Genomic DNA, 22,818 nt, shown 5'->3' on the forward strand with positions numbered 1-22,818 from the left:
CCAGAAACATCCAGGACTTTCCTAAACTAGATTGGAGGAAATTAATACAGGCAACAAGGAGGTGACTAATCAATATTTATGTTTAGCTATACTGTACCCCATATTTATGTCACTAGTGGAATAAAGTACTGCTTTCTGGTGCTCAGGTTGCCCAACATAGTGCTTACTATATATAGTGAACAACTTTTTGTTAGAGTCACATTCTAAGCTCATATTTGATTAATTTGATCATTTCCACAGAATTCATTTAAATTGTGTAGGGAGCCTTTGAGCCAATGCCAGCTCTGCTATTTTTCTTATGATTTACTAGACTAGGGAAGCAGCCTGTTTCTGAAGACAGCATTTGTATCTATGCTTTACAAGGAATGCTCCGTTTGGCTAATTTCTGGCCCCTGCACTCTAATCTGAGATTCTGCTCTCAGAAAATAAAAAGGTTCTTTTTTTGAAAAGCAAACACATGATAATGAGATAAGACTAAAATGGAGAATTTTCTGTCCTTTTTCTGAATGGCCATAGCTTTTCATAAGTCAGAATTTCTTCATAAACACGTTTCTCTTCAGTTAATAATTTAATAGGTACTTTTTCTGCTGATCTCCTAAAAGTACCAGACTTCCAATGAATATGTATCATTTTTATATCATGTCTAAAACCAGGAGAAACAACCAAAGGTCATTTCTTACGCTATTTCAGTCTATGATCATCTGGTGAAGAAAATTTCAAAGTCCATGTAATTTAAACATCTAACCTATGATCTCCATTTAAGTTTCTGGGGAAAAGAGAGGAAACTCTGAAGATGAGTGATTAGTGCTTTTAAGAAGTGTTAGACTAGGAGATCTGAGAAGTCAGTTCAGAAACAGACATTTTTTTTAAATTTTAAGATAAATTTTCAAAATCTCCTCATGCTTCAATTTAGTTAACATGACCTAGATAAGTAGTGTATTTAGTCAAAATGCTTAAAACTAGTTTCTCTTCAATTTTTGTGGCAACTTAAAAGGACTGTTATATGAGACCCTGTCTTCAAAACACAGAAACAAAAAAAAACTAAAAAAATAATTCCCTGCAAACTGAATAGAGTTCCACATCAAAAAAGTTGTTCACCATGATCAATTTGACTTTATTACAGAGAATCAGAGGAGGCTCAAGATGAGTTGATAAGTATAAAAGATCATATAATGGACTCAAGTATAGAAATCATGTAATACCCTCAATAAATGCAGAAAGAGACAGACCTTTGCCAAAAAGCAATAATAAAACCCCTGCAAAAATAAAAGGCACTGAAGTCAACATAATAAAGTTATATATGTCAAACCTGTCACCAGCATCATGCTGAGTGGGAAAAACACTTAAATCATCCCCACTAATCAGGAACAAGACAGCGCTATTTATCCTCTCCAATTTCATTCAGTATAGTGCTGGAAGTCTTAACTAGAGAAATAATGTGGAAACCTACTACTATAGAAGCTTATGTGTGTGTGTGTGTGTGTGTGTGTGTGTGTGTGTGTGTGTGTGTGTTCACACACGTGTGCACGTGGACATGTGTGCATTTGTGAAAAAAAGATTTAATGAAGAGGCCTATAACTGGGTTATTGTAACTTAGAGACCTCATGCTAACATAAAAGCCCCCAAATCAAAGGCCTATGGCTACTCAAGGTATTGAAAATAAGTGACTGTTCAATGGTTGGTGCTAAACATTATATTTAGGCTCCCCCTCCTTTGAGATGCAGTGATTATCATGGAAGAGGTGTAAGAAGGGGTTTAAGATCTGGATTATAAGGAGAAAGGCTGCAAATACCATCTTCTGGGCATGGCATAGCCATTGCAATCATGAATTCCCAGCAACTGCAGTGGCCTGAATAATGTCTTTACAAGATGGGACCTCTCTGCTGTCAGTCATGCAAAGGGACATAAAGGATCATACTCTCTTTGGAGAGCTATTGGTTATTGATAGTCATGGGATGGAAGTGTTTGTCTTCAGTTGTGTACCCACTGGCGAGCTCACTAGCCTTCAGTCATGGAAGTGGCCTTAGTTAATCTCTGTGGGTCACAAAAATAAAGCAAAAGGATGAATGTGGTAAAGAGACTTATAGAAAGGAAGGGGATCGATGAGAGGGAGAGTAAGAGATAAAAAAAGAAAGTAAGAGTAATCAGAGTTCACTATATATGTATGAAGTTGTCAAACAATAAATTTAATTAATTAAAAGAACCTTCATAATTCTATATCTTCTATTCTTTTGATCATTTTTATACAAGAGACAGGATTGTCTTAAAGTAAATCCCATTCAGTTCTTTTTACTCAATCACACTGCAGGGTCTCAAGATAGTAGATTAAAGAGGAAAAGCTGATGTCAACCTTCAGGATGTCACCTCCTTCTCACTGAGCTTATTAAGCAATAAATGTTTTGATTGGTAATTTACATAATGTGATTAATGGCAAAGAATTTGTTGGGGGAGCATTATATAATAAAATTAATAACATAAGACTTATTTTTTATCCTATCTCTTATTTTCCTGCCAAATTAACTTTCAAGAGGAATGAACCAAAAGTGTTAATATGCACAAAAGAATCGACTTTGATTTAAAGAGAATCAGAATGTATATAGTTTTAAGTTACTGTCCCCATTTCTCATTCCTGATTATTCTCTCTTAGCTACTTAATACCCATTATCCTGTGTTGTAAAATATTGTTTTAAGGTGTGTTACTTTCGTTTATGTTGCATTTGTTTAATTTTGTGAAACTGTTATTGTGCCTGTCTAAAATACCTGATGGCCTAATAAAAAGCTGAACAGCAAATAGCAAGGCAGGAGAAGGATAGGTGGGCCTGTCAGGTAGAAAGAATATATAGAGGGGGAAATCTGGAAGAAAAAGAAGGAAAATAGCCAGAGAAGGAGGAGAACCCCAGGGACCAGCCACCCAAGTACACAGCAAGTCATGGAGTAAGAAACAAAGTAAGATTTCAGAAGTAAGAAAAAATGAAAAGCCCAGAGGCAAAAGATAGATGGGATAATATCAGTTAAGGAAAGCTGGCAAGAAACAGTCAAACCAACGCCAGGCATTCATAAGTAATAATAAGTCTCTGTATGTGTTTATTTGTGAGCTGGGTGGTGGGTCCCCCAAAAGACCAAAAACACGCAACAACAATTCTGATCATTAAAATATCTCTAATAAAAACTGAAATAAAATTATGAGGAAGAGAATAGCTGATGAGTCTATGACTATGTGGCAAAAGCCATCTTCATCATGATCACATTTTCATGAGATTGGAAAATAATGATGTTGGGAATAACTTTTCCTTTCTACATTCTCTACCTCTGAATCTCAAGTAGTTAGGTTTCACATAAGAGCATTTAATTTTGGTCTAACATGAAAATAATACATGCAAATCATTAATATTTTTCCTATAGCTCCCTTAAATACTCTATATTGCAATATATTGAATAAATTCTGGCCTCTGCTATTACAATTGATAAAGAAAATACAAACTTAGTAGGAAAATAAAGATGATATGAAAGAATAAACATCGGCTTTCTCTTACACAACCTCCACCTCTCAATGATTCTACTCTTACTGACAGAAGAGAGATATGCTTGTTTCTAGAGTTTAAAATTAAAAAAGAAAACACCAAACACATCTACATATGAGCAACAGTAAATAAACTCGGTTAGTTGTATGTGCATACCTACATGTTCACATGTGTATATATCTTTATATGTGTGTAACAACAATAAAGAAGTCATGAAATTGAGAGAAACAGTGGGGGTGTGGGAAGAATTGGACCACGACTCTGTAGCCAGTGCTGGTTCAAACTTTGGGTGTCTGGCCCCTGAGTTAGGCTTAGGTTAGGCACATTTAGCAAAGCACAATGAGGGTTTGAAGGAGGGCCAGTGCCAGAAAATCTCCAGCTACACAGATAGTGCAAAGGTCACCAGGCTGGAAAAGCACATTGGTTCCAGCCTTCTGGGTGGATAGTAGGTATTGCATTCCTTCCCTTGAAGGAACAACCATGTGCTCTTAGGATTCCAGGTTCCCCTAGTGCTTATCTGTGGGCACAAAGACAGCTGTGCCTCTTGCAATCCAGCAACTTGGTTTCTTGGGATCTAGCCAAAGACACTGAAATTTTCTGTCCATACAAAAATCCTGCGCATGGATGTGTAAACTTTGTTCTTTGTTGCCAAAACTTTGTAGCACCAAAATGTCCTTCATTGAGTAAAGATAATTAAACTCTGGCATATTTCAATGACATAATACTACTCAGTGCTGAATACAAAATCTATTCAGCAATGAAAATACATAAAGGAAACTTAAATTCATTTACTAAGTGAAAGCAGCTAATCTGAAATAATACTACCTAATTTGTTATCCCAACTGCCTGACCTTCTGAAGAAGGTCAAACTAATGGAGACAGTGAAAAGATTATCAGTTGTCAAGTGGGTGGTAGGTGGGGAAAATTGGTAGATTGCGGAGGACTTTCAGTGTATGAGAACACTTTGTATGATACTAAATGTTATCTTTTTGTCCATGTCCACAGAAAGTACATCACAAAGAGTGAACATGAACATGAATTATGGATTCTATGAGGAGATGCTAGGTCAATTCAGATATCAGTTAAAGCAAGTTTAACTTCTAGGTCAATATGTTCATTGTGCTTGTATGGAGAAGAGCTAAAGGGAGTTCTGCATTTTCTGTGAAACTAAAACTGCTATGAAACAGAGCATATTTTATGATTAAACAAAAGGATACTAAATAAGTAAAATTCCAACTGCTAGACATAGTCACATGGATGGTGATTTACTAAAAAAAGGCAAAGGGAATCTGTGGTGGTATTCTAATTGTACTGAAATGTGATTTTGATTGTATGTTAATAAATAAAATTGCCCGGGGGTCAGAGCTATTAAAGCCATAGCAAGAGTGTGGCGGTGGTGGCACACGCCTTTAATTCCAGCACTTGGTAGAACTAGGTAGATCTCTGTGTGTTCAGTGATACAGCCAGCATTGGAGGCATATGCCTTTAAGACCTGGGGGGCTGTACATACAGACAGTGACAAGGCAGTCACATGTTTGGGTTTACAACCAATGAGAAAGCAGAACAAAAGATTATGAAAAGACTTACACAGAGGAAATAGGTCTCTTTCGGGAAGCTAGGAGCTCGCAGGAGGAAGGGTAAGATTTTAGCTCTGAGCTCTGACCTCTCAGCTTTCTCTTTTACATTGGTTTTGTGTTTCTTATTTAATAAGACGGTTGGTTACATCCACAGGAATCTCCAGGTTAATGCTTCTAAAAACAAAATGGAGTCTAAATATATGAGTTAACGATAAACAATCTAAGTTTCCTTACAGTTTTACTAGATCTTTTACATGAATGTTGGAGTTGCAGTCGTGAAGGATACTGAAAATGACTTCAAGTATATTGATAAATTTTAGATAAGCTTGAGCAATGCGAACTCAAAAATCCTACTGAGTTGCTCTTGTTATCAAGAACAACTTAATGTGTCCTTGACGTGCTGGCTCTACCTTGCGTGAAGACTCCTCAGTGGCACTGACTGCACAAGCTGTCCTCCTAGCCATGCCTTGCCTCTCGCTGTCTCTAATATTCTGGCTCCCCTTTCCTTCCAAGCTCTGAAAGCCAAACAAAGTTTGTTCCAAAAGAATCACAGAATTTTGCTAATCTTTATCAGTGAAAACTTGAGATATGTGAGTGAGACTAGTGGCTAAGGATGTTATGCCCAGTGAAATTCCATGAGTTAGGTAGAGTGTGTTGATATGGAGCATGTAATAGGGAGACTTAGGGGTTTATTGTGATAAGATTTAGCATTTCATGGCTAAAGCATCTACTGCTTGGTGTCCTGCAACAAATGTGGCTTGAGCATGGTAGGCCCCTTCAATGAGGTGAGTAGCAGGGAAAGTCTTGGGGCTACAGAGAAAAGCAGTGAACTCTGTTGTAAGTGACTAGCTTGTATCCAGAAACAACTAACCTCAGACAGAAGACAACTAACCAAGTTATTTGTTAAATTCTGTTTTTTTTTTTTTTTAAAAAAGACCAAATTGAAGAGCAAATTAAAAAAATTAAGAATAGCAGCAATAATATACAGTAAAAATTACAATACAAAAATTCCTAAATGTGTCATTAAATAATCATTACTATCATGAAAAATGAGGAGGAAGAAGGAAGGGGATGGGGGAGCAGGGAGAAGAAGGAGGGGAAGGGGAGGGAGAGAAAGGAAGGGGGAAAGAAAACAAGGAAAACAGGTAGGAATGAGGAGATATATAAGGACAATCAAACATCCAAGAGTGTAAAGAAAACAAAACAACCAGGCTGATAGACTTGAAAATTAAGTTTCATGGCAAAGGACAAAGATAGTAGATACAGAAAGGCAGACAAAAGTGTGTATAATGGGGAAATTGATCATAGGATAAGACATAGATTTTACAATGTAAGTTTTATACAATATCAACATGAATACAAAAATAACAGGATTCAGAAAGAGTAGAAAGTCATGAAGTGGCAAACTTCAAGTTCCAGAATTGAAAGCTCCAATGCTAGGACTATGACAATTGTTTCCCAAATATAAATTAAATAAAATGCCCCACCCAATGGTAGAAATTAGTTCCTCTCTACTTTTCTGTATAACTTTATTTTCTGATTTTTCTTCCTTCTTTTGTATGTGAGAGATTTGATAAAGTGATTAATCTATTTATCTAGACAAATACATTGATTGAGAAACTAAGACAATTTTAAGAAAGATACCATTGTTGTGGTATACAGAGATATAACAGAAAATCATTAGAAAGCAAAATGCAATATAAACATTGAGGGAGTGTGTGTGTGGGTTAGTGGGTGTGTGTGTATTGCATTAAAAATCAGATGGATTAATGTACAAAAAACATGGAAATCTGTGTCTATCCATTATAGGAGAAAAATGCCTTAGTAAAAGAGAAACTTGAAATAAATTTAATTTATAATTTAAAGAAAAGAACAGAATTTGTAGTATTTGAGCTTTGGAAAAAAGAAATGATGCAGGATAATGTTTATAAACCCAGGTTAGACATTATTTTGGAGCATGAACTCTATGAGAGTGAACATTTTTAAAAGACAGCATTTAGTTAAAATAATATTTTTCAGAAGACATTGTGAGCAAAGTTGAGAAACTAATGATGAACCCAAAACAACACATTTCCTAAATATGTCAAACTGTGATTCCAGAAAATAAACTCTGAAAATTTGCAAAAGTGTAAGAAGACAAAACAAAATTAATAAGATTTTTTTACTTTGGTTTTTTTTATTCAGTCCTTTATAAATAACAAAAACATGCATATCAACACATGGACAGTCCAAAATTAGAATTTCAAAATTGGTAAGTGTAGGAAGCCTCCATTCTAAGATGGCGCTGGCTTCCTGGTAGCCCAGCTATAAACAACTCCATATTTGGCTATGCTCCTAGGACTACGTGTCCTGAGGCCTGCGCATGTGCGAGTATGGTAATTGACCTTATGTCCTCAGCCTATCCCGTGGCTCCCCGTGCACACATTCTGGCGGGACCCAATCACAGTACGGCACGTTTGCCTGATTCCCTATATAAGCAGCTGCATTTTAGTCCTCGGGGCCCTCACCTCCCGCTCTCCCTTAACCTAGAGGCGCTCCAATAAAGTGTGATCTGAGAAGAATCCTCGAGTGGTGGTCGTTCTTCCTCGCTGGTCGAGGAGCTCGCCGCAGGTAAGCTTTGACAGTATTTTCAATAATTTATGTGATGAGAAATGGTAAAAAAAAAAAAAAAAAGGGCATGTGCACATTGAGGGTGGGCGCATTAGTTGGTAAATTTTATGAAGAATTTTGACAAATGTGTAAAATTATAAATATGGATAATGAAATATTCTCCAGTACTAGCAACATTTTATACAGTAGGAAAAATGAATGTTCAAATGTTAGAGATTGTTCATTGCTGCACTGACAATCCACTTTCAAAGGGAGAATTAGTCTTCTTCAACAGGGAACCGTTAGGTGTATAAACCACACTAAAGGGCAATCCCAAGCCCAGCAACAGATGGTCAACATACAAGGAACTCAATGGTGTATTTTGTAGACTTTTAGTCTCATATTGCTTTGTTTTGGTACTTTTTGTCTTTCTGTCTTTTGCTTGTATATTATGGTTCTCATTTTGGTTTTTTTTTTATGGGTTTGTGTGTGTGTGTGTGTGTGTGTGTGTGTGTGTGTGTGTTGTGTATGTGTGCCTCTTGTGTTTTTCTTTTTTAATTTTAATTTTTTTTGCCTGTTTATTTTACTTCTTCTAAACAGAAATGAAGGGCAAAAAGTTGGGTGGGTAGGGATGTGGAGAGAATTTGGAATGAGATTGAAGAGGGGAAAACATGATGTATATATGTTGCATAAAGAAATATTTCATATAAAGAAATAATAACCTTGAACAAAAGTTAAAAGCATGCAAGAAAAAAATTAAAATACAGATTAAATGTCAATTAAGTCTTTTATGGAGTTCATTTGTTGTGAACTAATGATCCCTTGTGATAAAATAGTCATAATAGTACTGCATTCCTATAAAAATATATGTAGAATTATTAAAGCAAAACCAAGGTATAAATATTTACATATGCAGTAATGTAAATAATAGGAAAATTATGGTTACATCTTAAATATATGCACATGTAAAAAATTCTGGATATATATATACATATATATGTATTGTATGTATATATATGTGTATATATATGTGTGTGTATATACATATACATATATATTTTGTGTATATATGTGTATATATGCATGTATACATATACATATATGTAACTAGAGTTTTCCTGCCTTGCCCACAGTCAGGACAAATCTTTGTCACCCGCCAGTCCCACAGCAGCTCAGACCCAACTAAGTAAACACAGAGACTTATTTTGCTTACCAACTGTATGGCCATGGCAGGCTTCTTGCTAACTGTTCTTATAGCTTAAATTAATCCATTTCCACAAATCTATATCTTGCCACATGGCTCGTGGCTTACTGGCATCTTTATATTCTGCTTGTCCTGGTGGCATCTGGCAGTGACTCCTTCTGCCTTCCTGTTCTTTTATTTCTCCTCTCTGTTAGTCCCGCCTATACTTCCTGCCTAGCCACGGGCCAATCTGTGTTTTATTTATTGACCAATCAGAGCAACTTGACATACAGACCATCCCACAGCACAGCCAAGTACAGACCATCTCAGACACCTGCACTCAGGCCTGTGGTCCTAATCATCCTCTATACGGACCTGCTCGGTAAAGCCACGAGGAACCCAAGAATGGGCTCCCATAGGACATACAGAACATCCCACAGCACACACACACACACACACACACACACTTTCTCTCTCTCTCTCTCTCTCTCTCTCTCTCTCTCTCTCTCTCTCTCACATACACACACACACACACACACACACACACACACACATATATATATATATATATATATATATATAGAGAGAGAGAGAGAGAGAGAGAGAGAGAGAGAGAGAGAGAGGTATGTTGTGGAGAATTGTTTACACTGCCACTCCACTGTGCCAATAAAGCCACCTTGAATCAAAGGACAGAGTCAGGGATTGGCTGACCAGGATTAGCCATAGAGATGCTGGAGGACTGAGAAAGTCTGATAGAGAGGAACAGAAAGAGAAAAGAGGGCCTTGGGGAGATTTCACAATGGGAAGCGTAAGATCAGCCGATTATCCCTCCTCTGTTCCTTGGGTTTATCAGGTTTTTATCTCAATTTCTGACTCTTAAGTTTTTATTAATAGAAGAACAATTAAGGTAAATGCTTTAAAGATATACATTAGTGTAGAAGCAGCTATTTCTGTTACAGTTGGGTACAGAGGAAGAGATTACTGTATTAATTTTCATAAATATGCTACATTTAAAGCAGCAAAATAAATATATTAAGATTTTAATTACTGGAAAGTGAAGCTCACTTCTGACTCATTACTACAGAATCCAGCACTACAGAATGTTAGCTAAGGGTCATACTATCTAAATGCTAATACTTCCCCCAAGTGTTTTGCATGCCTAATCTTGTTTACCACTCACAATAACACTTCCATAAACTCCCCAGTTTTCAAATGAGGAAAACAAGTCACACAGAAGTAAATATTCTTACTTCATTAAGCACCTAGGAAGTGTGGGAGCCAGAATTCACAAGCAGGGAGCTGGGCCTGGGAGATCTTCTTCCTAGCTAGCTAAAACTGAAAGTAGATACAGAAGAAAATCGCATTTTATTGAAAAACAGGAATCAGTATGGTACTATCCTCATCCCCCAAAGCATGTCCTCTGTTTAGCTGGTGAATCCACCTTTGAGAGAACATTAACAGGGACCTAGTGCATGTCTGTTGGGATGCTGCTGACTGATTTGTTTGTGTTTAATTCCATCCTGCTGATGTAAGCCAGAAGAACAGCAAGGGAAGGAAATTGGCATCTTTTTTTTCTTTTATAGGATCATCTTTCAACTCCTTGGTGAATTATAAATGATTCCTTTTGGCCTGAAATTCCAGCTTGGTAACTATTTTATCTTATGGGATTATTATTTCAGGTAATGGAGTTACTACTGTTTGGGAGCCATCACGTGAGTGCTGGGAACTTAACACCAATCTCAGCTAGAGCAACAAGTGCTCTGAACTGCAGAGACAACTCTGAGGCCTATGAGCTTTCTGTTGCTGGTGCAATGAATTCTCAGACATTTAGTGCCATCCAACATCCTCTTCTGAACTTCTGGCACACCAGGCATGCACACAGTACACATACATACCTGCATTTAAAACATGCATACAAATGAAATAAAATAAATAAATCTAAAAGATGGAAACAGATACAATAGATAATTTGGCTGACTGGATATATTTGTAGGTTTAAATTTTAAGCTCTAAGTGAAATAAATTATAATATATTCTGTGTTTCAAAGTCTAATATTTTAATTCTATATTCTTACTCATACCTTTCAATTCAATTTCTACTGAGGATTGATGACCTTTTATAAAAGTGTACAAACCATCGTTCCCCTGCTCATTTAATATTCCTGTACTTGGAATTTTAATTTCATAAAATTACCCTTTGCCTTGCAAGACTGGAATGATTTCTAAAGTTTCTTGATATAGTTGTCATTCTTAATCATGGGTTTCTCAATTCTCTACCAACAAACCCCACCCACTTGAGTAAGCCCATTAGTCTTTTCCCAGGGGTTCTAATAGTGCTTGTCGATACCTGAATCCCAGTCCTGCATTTTGATTTGCATTAGCTGAGCACATCTGCTGATTTCACTTGTACTGTCAGCTCTTTGTGAGCTTAGCTCAGTGCATAACACATTGTAGATAATGCTGTGTGAGTAACAAATGCCCAAATAATTTGTACAAGAATATATTCCATTATCATTGCAATGCAATCTAAATGTTTTGTTGACTCTAATACTCCATTCATGCCAATGCCATAGCACGTATTCACTGGTCTATTTGTTTATTGATGCAAAAAAACAAGAAACAAACAACAACAACAAAAAACACATCTCTTAACTTTAAGAGAGTAAGAGATAGTTTATTCTGGAAATATTTTGAGTGAGCATGGTTGCCCTAAACTCTGTTATAACATGGAAGCAGTTTCATTAGGTTTTATAGTTTTACAGAAACAAAATTGTCATAAACACAGAAAAGTTTAAAATACATTGGTGGGAAAGGCAGAGTGACAGTTACAGCAAAATAGGGGGAGCTGATCTATGGTTCTATAGGCCTACGATGCTATCTGAAGACATTCTTAACATTTGGGTGGGTGGAAGCTAGAAGCCTACTAAAATTAATAGATTCCAATTTTTTGTTTTCTGTTTGTCACATGATATTTTTCCATTACAGAACTGGGCAAGGTATGGCAATTTAGAAGCCTAACACTAGGCTGAGATAAGATAATTTGTCTCTGGTCCTGGAATGTATCAATCTCTCCCCACTACGAATCATTCAATCAGTTTTGACAGATACAGCTTCTTTCCAGAAATTTTGGTTCAAGGTGTTTAGATGGGTTCCTTCAATATCATCTTTCTTTATTTCAGAAATCATTCACAACAGATCTCTGTATGCAAGAATTTTCTCACATTATTTTTTTGGTTATGTTTTAGGCAAGTTGAGTGTCTTTCAGGTACTGATGGACAATGAGTGGCACAAATGTTTTACCATCTCACAATCTCACCCGCCTTCGTGAAAGGAAAGGATTCGTCCTCTGTTTTCAATGACTAATGAGCTGCTACCCAGGATGGGATGATAGTGAAATCGTGCTATATCAGAAGTTATGATAAGATCTGATAAAGCGTTCACTAAGCTGGAAGTTCAGGCACAAGGGAATCATTTATAATTCACCAAGGAGTTGAAAGATGATCCTATAAAAGAAAAAAAAAAAAAGATGCCAATTTCCTTTCCTTGCTGTTTTAGCTTTGGACCTTACATCAGCAGGATGGAATTAAACACAAACAAATCAGTCAGCAGCATCCCAACAGGCATGCACTAGGTCCCTGTTAATGTTCTCTCAAAGGTGGATTCACCAGCTAAACAGAGGACATGCTTTGGGGGATGAGGATAGTACCATACTGATTCCTGTTTTTCAATAAAATGCGATTTTCTTCTGTATCTACTTTCAGTTTTAGCTAGCTAGGAAGAAGATCTCCCAGGCCCAGCTCCCTGCTTGTGAATTCTGGCTCCCACACTTCCTAGGTGCTTAATGAAGTAAGAATATTTACTTCTGTGTGACTTGTTTTCCTCATTTGAAAACTGGGGAGTTTATGGAAGTGTTATTGTGAGTGGTAAACGAGATTAGGTATGCAAAACACTTGGGGGAAGTATTTAGCAATTAGATAGTATGACCCTTAGCTAACATTCTGTAGTGCTGGATTCTGTAGTAATGAGTCAGAAGTGAGCTTCACTTTCCAGTAATTAAAATTTTAATGTTTATATTTTGCTGCCTTAAACGTATCATATTTTATGAAAATAAATATAGTCATCTCTTCCTCTGTACCAAACTATAATAGAACTAGCTACTTCTACTCATACATGGACTGTCATGTTGTAGAATAATTGTATACACTGTAAAGATGTGTCTGTGCCTAGGCATCTTCTGATAGTTTAATAAAGCACTGAATGGCCAATAGCTAGGCAGGAGAGGATAGGCAGAATTTCTGAGGAGAGAGAAACAAGAATCAAGGTGCAAGAGTTTTACTAGAAACACTGAAGAAGTCAGACATATGGTACAAAACAGAGGCAACTGAGTCACATAGCAGAATGTAGATTATAGAGACAGATTAATTTAAGTTATAAGAGCTGGCTGGGAAAAAGCCTAAGCTAAGGTCAAAATTTTACAATTAATATTAAGTCTCAGTGACTTTACTGGGGTGCTGGCAGTCTCACAAAAGAAAGTCCAACTACATTTGACAATGCTTGTTACAATTGGCCCACAACATCCAGCTCATAAATCCACATAGGACCTGAAGAAACTGAAAAAAAAAAAAAAGAAAAGTTCTAAGTAGGCTCAGTGCTCCTGTCATACAGAGGTATGGCTCTTTTAAGAGGTTCTGCTACCAAGCACTTGAATGGGGTATATGAACATCAGGCAGAGCAGTGCTCAGTGTAAGAGACTAGGTAGAAAAGGCTACCACAGCATAGACCCAGAAACTTCTCAGATCTGGGGCAGATAGACTAGCTCCAGGCTGGGGCCACAGGTATGAGGCTCAGCACTCACTGACTCTAAAGGGGTAGAGGCAGCCACCAGGCCATGTGCTGAGTGGAGCCATGCAGAAGCAGAGGGCCTAGTCCCTGATTAGCAGTTCAAGGTTTGGCTCACACAGTCAGAGAAGGCTGTAAATGCATGGTTGTTGGTGGTAGAAAGTCAGGTCTAGACGAGAAATCCTCTGAATAGATATAGTATGCTTAAAATGTGTTTATATGCTGAAGAAAGAAAAGAAAATGGGTATACTCATAGAAAAATGAATGAATAGTTAAAAATAATTAAGTGAAGTCTTGAAAGAGATAGTAAAGTAATATAAAAGGAAAAAGCTGCATAATGAGTGGGAAATACAGAGTCTGGATCCTGTGTGATGCTTTGCTGATTTTAAATTTTTTAAATGCTAGTGAACAAAATACAATAGCTGGTGAGAGATATTGGATTATGGAAACAGCTAAATTAAGCCAATCTATATATTTTAAGACTGTCTTAATTTCAGAATGAAATTCAGAAAATATGTTAAATTGGGGGAGAAGTTTTGCTTTTGTTTCCACAGGAAACTAAAAACTATGAATTTCTTCAAAATTATAAAGACCAGATTTGATCAGGAGAGACCTTCTGAAAATCTTGGCTACAGATATAAAGAAAAACAAAAAACAAAAAAAAAACAGCAAAAAAACCAAGAAAACCTCAAAAACAGGTAACAGATAACATATAAGCTGATCCTTTGACATGGGAATAGCTCTGAGACTGGGTGAGACATGATAAATCTTGGCTACAGAGTCCTCATTATTTACTATTCATAAGACATGGATAGAGGTTTAGTTATACAGGTCAAACAGACTTATAAAGTTAATAGATGTCTTTTACCTGCTCAAACATGAAACAAAAAAATCATCTTTAGCTGACATGTGCACACCATACATTTCATACTTGTGTAAATGCAGTTATGTACACTGCCATTAAAAAATTGTGTATTTTCAAAAAAAAAAATATAAAGGACCAGAAATCAATAAAGACAAGTAGCCCAGGTGATCCAGCCTCAAAATGTCTTTGTTGTAGTTTTCTCAATCTTCTGCATCCTCAACTTCAAAGCTGCTAGCTGAGATGGTCTAGCCTCATGTACTACTCCAACCAGGACTTCAGATAAGCCCTGCACTTTCCCATTACACAGAGACTGAACAACAAATGTTACAGCTAGTTTTCCCAAATCGTGACCATTATCTCAACTTTATCAGGGTCTGGTAAAGATACTGTTCACACCCAGACAACAAGAAGTAATTTTAAGAACATGACACCCACATTGCCAAGAGGTGGGGTGGGTGGTTTTTGGTTGTTCAGTGAGTTATGAATGTTTGTCATCATTTAGGGGGTTTGGTTGCAAATTGTTACTGGTCATTGCTGTGGGATGTCATTCTGTATACTGTGAATATGTGTTGCTCTGCTTGGTTGATAAATAAAACACTGATTGGCCAGTAGCCAGACAGGAAGTATAGGTAGGGCAAGCAGAGAGGTGAATTCTGGAAAGAGGAGGGCTGAGTCAAGAGTCGCCAGCCAGACACAGAGGAAGCAAGATAACAAGGCAGAACTGAGAAAAGGTATCAGGCCACATGGCTAAATATAGATAAGAACTGTGGGTTAATTTAAGTGTAAGAGCTAGTCAATAATAAGCCTGAGCTAATGGCCATACAGTTCATAAATAATAAGAGCATCTAAGTGTTTATTTGTGTCTGAGCAGCTGTGAGACAGGCAGGTAAGAGAGATTTGTCCTGACCAGGGGCCAGGTGGGACACAGGAAAACTTCAGCTATAGGTCATTGTAAGGAAGGAAACTAAGCAAGGGAGATTAGATTCAGAGATCTCTTTCTGAAGGAAAAAAGGAGCAGAGATTTAGTATAGAAGTGATAGGGAAAAGGATAGATTACTGAATCTATTTTTAGACTAAGAAGCAACTACTAGTCTTAAATATTTTACATTGATATGGATTATGTATATTGATACAAATTTAAGATTACTTTTGTTATACTGTATACATATTTATATTCTTGTTTAAGGTATTGTACCTATTCAGTGCATTTAAAAATGTAATGTATAATTAAGAAATACAGGTTAGTAGTCATCTACAATGTTTCAAGGTTAAAGAGAGATATATTTTTAGATACATAGGTAGCCTTCAAATACTTTAGAAATCTATAGAATGTGGCATTTAAGATGTTTTAATAACCTAAGGCTTTTCATGACAATGAGATACATCTGCTCCTGGCAGTACCAATTAACTTCAAAAAAGGAGATGGGCATCAAAGAACCTTTATATGGAGTTTGCTCACATTGTGGTAAAGTTAGTCACTGGCAAAATACTGTCATTGCCTTGAATGCTGAGAGCATGCTGTCCAACCTGGACAAACAGAACACGAAAGAAAGCAACTGCTGAACTTTGTAAAGACAAGGTAGGACAGTCCTTCAAAATTCCTACTTCACAGAAAAGTTTGTCAAATATTCTAGGCCTGTAAGCCAAAGGTGGATGCCCCAACATTGCAAAGGAACCTTGGGTGACTGTCCAGGAAGCCAGCTGTTTCTGTCATTTCTATAGTTTTGGAAGTTGTTTGCTCTGTACTTCCTGTTTATTCAGGTAATGTTATATCTCTTTCGGGTCTCTGATGGGAGTTGAAGACTAGATAGTTATACCATTTTCTTTGTTACTAAATCTGAAAGGGAAACTTAACAAAAGCAATGTAAAGCTTATAAAGGTTGAGAGACATATAAGCTTAAGTTATTTAAGATGTTTTAAGGTCCAAAAACATATTCTTAGGATGGTATAGAAGTTATGGTAGAAAGTGGTTTAGGTATAAAACTTTGGACTCACTAAGATAGGATATATACTTTTTCTGAATTTGTGAAATACATATGGAGTGGTCATTGTAAAAGTAATTCTTACCTGATAATTGTTTTTATTGTATATGCTTTTACTATGTTAGTGTTAAAATCTTTGCTTTTTATTTAAATAATACCTGATAATTGTTATTATAGATAGTTTTACTGTGTTAGAGTTAAACCCTTTCCATTTTATTTTGATAAAAAGAGGAAAATGTGGAATATTTGTGTACACTGTAAAAATGTTTCTCTACCTAAGGCACCTTCTATTGGCTCAATAAAAAAAATGAACGGCCAATAGCTAGGCAGAGAGGACAGGTAGCATTTCGTGGGAGTGAGAGAAAGGGGAGGAGGAGTCTAGTCACAGAAATTTTACCAGGAATTCTGAAGAAGTCAGACATACAGTACAGACAAGAGGTAACCAAACCATATGGTAAAATGTAGATTAACAGAGGCAGGTTAATTTAAGTTATAAAAGCTAGTTGGATAAAAGCCTAAGCTAAGGCCAAGCTTTCATAATTAATATTAAGTCTCCATATCATTACTGGGGAGATGTCAAAACAAAGTCCGACTACATTTGAGAAAGCTTGTTACAATGTCAGACTTTTCTTATTGTGAATATATTTAAGACACATACATGCATGGATTATATGTGTTATATACATTGTGTTATATAGAATGTGCTATAAATATTACTGCCACATAAGATTTAACCTCTGTATCATAATTTTGTACTACCCACTTTAGTTAAGTAGAGGCATGCATATGGCCAGGCAGTTTGGATGCACACAGTCCTGTGGTGCCTCAGACACTGCAGTGGTGACAGATGCATCCTGCAAGGTCAAATGTGAAAAACGGAATTGGAGTTCATAGTAGTCCTAGGAGCCCCAGACACCAAGCACTGGATGATGGGTAGACCAGTAGGTGGGAGTGAGATGAGTTTGGAATGGGCAGGCCAAAAGAGGCAGAAACTGTGCTTTAGATGTGAGTTACCATGGCATCCCAGGCCCTGAGAGGTGAAATATGGACTAAATTAAGATCATATTAGAAGTGCAAGTTGTGGAACACATTGTCTTTTCACAACTCACTTATTGTGCCTACCAGTTTTCTTTCCTACCCAAGCAAACTTGTACAAAGTACAACCCCAGGAGGGGAAAAACCATAGCACTCCACTAAAGAAGAAAGCTGAACCAACCTCCAATAATGAAGAAAAATGACTTGATGAAAAAGCAAAATGAATATTGACCCAACACAGAAACAAGGGCACAAAAGAGAACTGAGAGTATCGTGGGCTTTTAAAACCTTACAGCATTTGAGATTCTTCCATTGAGGTTTCTGTTTAGCTCTGTAGTCCATTTTTTTAAACACATTATTTGATATTATGCTGTCTAGTTCCTTGAGTTCTTTATATATCTTGGAGGTCAGCCCTCTATTGTGGTGGTATTGTGTTCCCCAAAATATTGTGTACTCTAATAAATTTATCTGGAGTCAGAGAACAGAACAGCCACTAGATACAAAGGCTAGAAAATGGTGGCACTCACACCTTTAATCCTAGCATTCCAGAGATAGAAATCCCTCTGGATCTCTGTGAGTTCAAGGCCACATTGGAAATAGCCAAGCATGGTGACACGCCTTTAATCCCAGAAAGCCAGCCTTTAATCCCAGGGAGTGGTGGTAGAAAGCAAAAAGATATATAAGGCGTGAGGACCAGAAACTAGAAGCTTTTGGCTGGTTAAGATTTTGGCTGGTTAAGCATTCAGGCTTTTGAGCAGTAATTCAGCTGAGACGGATTCCGGATGAGGATTCAGAGGCCTCCAGTCTGAGGAGACAAGACCAGATGAGGATCTGGCGAGGTGAGATAGCTGTGGCTTGTTCTGTCTCTCTGATCTACCAGCATGGACCCCAATAACTCGCCTCAGGTTTGATTTTATTAATAAGAACCTTTAAGATTCATGCTACATTTGGCGCCCAACGTTTGTGTTACGAATTCATGAAAAGGCTGTTTGCCTGTGGCCTTGTGAGCCCCAGCTCAGGCCCAAGCTACACTCAGCCAGTTGTGGTGGCGCACACTGGTAGGATTTGCTGAAGGAGACAGAGGCAGGAAGATCCCGAGTTTGAGGCCGGCCTAGGAGGCTTGGGAGAAGCTTTGGCCCGGACTGAACCACAAACAGTGGTGGGACCATGGAAGCAGTGGCTACTGCTCCACGTTGCCAGCTCCTTCTCATCGTGTTGGTGACTGCGATGATGCTGCTACCTGGGACGAAGGGTTTACTGCTGCTGGTTCAGAGAAAAATTGCCAGGACCATCGTGTTACAAGAAAGCATCGGCAAAGGTCAGTTTGGAAAAGTTTGGCAAGACAAATGGTGGGGAGAAATTGTTGTGAAGATTTTCTGTTCTAGGGAAGAATGTTCATGGTTCCGAGAGACAGACATTTATCAGACTGTGATTGCTCCAAACCACAGAGGAGGCACACACAAAAAAAAAAAGTCTTCATGGAACCATGACCACACCTAACAGCAACTTTGAAATCTTCAAAAGGACTATGGTAAAGCCATTAAGCTGATTAACACCACAGAAAGATCTGCTTTGGAATACAAACTGCTTAGGACAATTTTGAGATAGCTAGCTGAGATGATCCAGCCTGACAGACTACTTGAACAAGGACTTGAAACAAGCCCTGAACTTTCCTATTATGCAGAGACTGGACAAACGATACAGGACTTGGTGATTAACCCCAAAATTTTCTTTTCAAGATTCCCTAAAGATATCTTCACCCCTAGAAAGCAAAAAGAAAAAGAGAATATAGATATGAGATAGATCATTGAATCTACTCTGAGAAAAAATGTAAAGAAATAATAGGATAAAAAGGTAGATCATTGAATCTACACTGAAGAAAAAGGGGAAGATATAAAAATGACAAAAGGTAGACTACTGAATGTATTATGAAAAGAAAAAAGAGAATATGGATATGATGAGATAAAAAGGGAGATTATGGAATCTACTTTTAAAAAGGAACTACTTGTTTTAAATAAGATAAGTAATGAAAATTTTTTGGTCTGAGTTTATCAGATGTTACTGGACTGGACATTGTCAATATATATAATGGAGTTTTTTGTCTGGATCTGTCAAATGTTAATGGACTAGACATTGTTAATGTAATCTTGACTGTATATTGCATATACTTATTGAAGATAGTTTTTCTTGTATTAGTTATAAGTTTTTTTAATTTTAGACAAAAAGAGAGGAAATGTGGTGGTATTATGTTCCCCAAAATATTGTGTACTCTAATAAATTTATCTGGGGTCAGAGAACAGACAGCCACTAGATACAAAGGCTAGAAAATGGTGGCACTCACACCTTTAATCCTAGCATTCCAGAGATAGAAATCCCTCTGGATCTCTGTGAGTTCAAGGCCACATTGGAAATAGCCAAGCATGGTGACACGCCTTTAATCCCAGAAAGCCAGCCTTTAATCCCAGGGAGTGGTGGTAGAAAGCAAAAAGATATATAAGGCGTGAGGACCAGAAACTAGAAGCTTTTGGCTGGTTAAGATTTTGGCTGGTTAAGCATTCAGGCTTTTGAGCAGTAATTCAGCTGAGACGGATTCCGGATGAGGATTCAGAGGCCTCCAGTCTGAGGAGACAAGACCAGATGAGGATCTGGCGAGGTGAGATAGCTGTGGCTTGTTCTGTCTCTCTGATCTACCAGCATGGACCCCAATAACTCGCCTCAGGTTTGATTTTATTAATAAGAACCTTTAAGATTCATGCTACACTCTATCAGTTGTAAAGATCTTTTCCCATTCTGTAGGCTGCCTTTTTGTCATATTGATAGTGTCCTTTGTCTTACAAAAGCTTCTCAGTTTCAGGATATCCCATTTACTAATTGCTGCTCTCAGTGTCTGTGTTACTGCTGTTATATTTAGGAAGTGGTCTACTGTGCCAAAGCATTCAAGGCTACTTCCTACCTTCTCTTCTATGAGGTTCATTCTTTATGGTACAATGCCTTATTCAGCCTTGATACAAGGAAGAGGGGCTAGGTCTGGCCCGAACTTGATATACCAGCTTGTGTTGACTACCCAAGGAAGTCCTTGCCCCCTATGAGGAGGGGATGCAGGTGAGATGGGAGTAGGTGAGGGGGAGTAGGAAAAGGGGAGGAAGGCAGAACAGGGGTTGGTATGTAAAAAGAAAGAAAAAAATTAAATTAAAAAAAGAAGGAAAACAAAACAACCCCCAAAAACCTTAAAGCAGATCCCCAATGACACTCCCTCCAACAAGGCAACACCTCTTGATCTGTCCCAAACAGTTCTACTAACTGAGGACCAAGAATTCAAATATATGAGCCTATGAAGGCCATTCTCATCTACATCACCACAAACACCTCTCCTCAAGGCTCAGGGATCTATGTGGAAGAGGAACCAGAAAGATTTAAGAGCCAGAGGAAGTAAATGACTCTAAGCAAAGAGGACTGATGCACATATGAACTCATGGAGACTGACAGCATATATAAGACTTGTATAGGTTCAAATCAACGTACTCACAACACTGATAAGGGCAAGTGGATACAGAATCACCAACACTCCCAGTAAGTTATTTGTAATTGATGCTTATTGGGAAATGGAAATCAGTTTCCTACAGTGGAATATTACTGGGTATATCAACCACAATCCAAGACAGGCTCAATGCACAGGATGATTTTGTCAATACAAAATGGACTCCCTGTTTTGTTTTGTTTTATTCTGTTCTGTTTTGGTATGTGTATGTGTGTATGTGTGTGTGTGTGTGTGTGTGTGCACGCGCGTGTGCACACACACACAAACGCTTTTTGCTTTGATGTGGTATGGTTTACATTATTGGTTTTTGTTTTGATTTTAGGTTTTTGTGGGGGTTTTGTTTTGTTTAGAGAAAGAAAGAACATGAAGTTGCGTGGGGAGGGACGTAGGTAAGGATCTGAGAGCAGTTACAGGAGGGGAAACAATATGGTCAAAGTATATTGCATAAAAATAATAAAAAGTTGTAAAAACAGAATTCAGTAAAGATATAGAAGTGCTGAAGATCTTAAGGGAAATATCACTGGAAATTAAAATGTCAGTAAATCAAACAAAAAGCTCAATGGAAAGTCTCACTAATGAAATGAATGGTGTGGAGAAAATATGTCGTGGTTAAAAACAAGGTAGACGAGTTGGATAACTCAGTCAAAATCAATGACCAATTTAACAATATATACGAATGGAACATGTGAAAGCATTCAACACTATGAAGAGACCAAATTTATGATTCATACACATAGAAGGAGAAAACTTTCAAGATAAAGGCAAGGAAAATATTTTCAATAATATCATAGATCAAATTTTGAAAAATCTAGGAAAAGAGATGTTATTCAGCTACAGTGAACATATACAACACCAAATAGGACCAGAAAAGAAACTTGCCATACCATTGTATAGACAAAACACTGAGTACAAAGAACAAAGAAAGAGTACTGGATGCTGCAAAAGAATAAGACCAAGTCACAAGTGCAGGTAGGACAATCAGAATAAGATCTGACAAGTCAACTGAAACTCGCAAAACTCAAAGGGCTTAAAAAGATGTATTTCAAATTCTTCAAGATCACAGCTACCAGGAAAGGCCATAATGCCCAGCAAGCCTGTTATAATTGAAGAAGAAATAAACTTCTCATGATAAAAAACAGACTAAAAAAAATTATTACTACTAAGCCAAAGCCATAGAAGATACTGAAGGAAGACTTTGGACTGAAGAAAAGGATAAGCACAACCAAGAGGCCACAAGTGAAAAACAAATGATACTAGGGTTACTAAAGGAGTGAATAGTGAGCCCAGGTCCAGATGAACTTATTGCAGAACTCTACCAGAACATCAAATAAGTGAGAGCAATCCTTCTTAATTTTTTTTCTTTTTTGCAGAAGACAAACTCTTCTTATGAAGCTCTTATACAAAAACCCAACAAAGAAACAACAGAAAGGAGAGAGAGAAACTGTAGAGCAATTTCTTTATATACAAAAATGTGAAGAGTCTTAACAAAATCCTTGGATCATTTCATCATTTCAGTAGGTTTAGGATAGGTTTGTCTTTGGCAAAATCCAGCATCCCTTCTTGACAAAAGCCATGGAGAGGATATTGATAGAAGGACAATATCTCAAACTAATGAAGGCTTTTAAAGAAATGTTTGAGAATTAACTAGTAAGTAATTGTTTGTGATTGTAACTGAGGTGGCTCAGCGGG

This window comes from Peromyscus leucopus, chromosome 14 (assembly GCF_004664715.2).
Source record: "Peromyscus leucopus breed LL Stock chromosome 14, UCI_PerLeu_2.1, whole genome shotgun sequence".
Classification (NCBI taxonomy): domain Eukaryota; kingdom Metazoa; phylum Chordata; class Mammalia; order Rodentia; family Cricetidae; genus Peromyscus; species Peromyscus leucopus.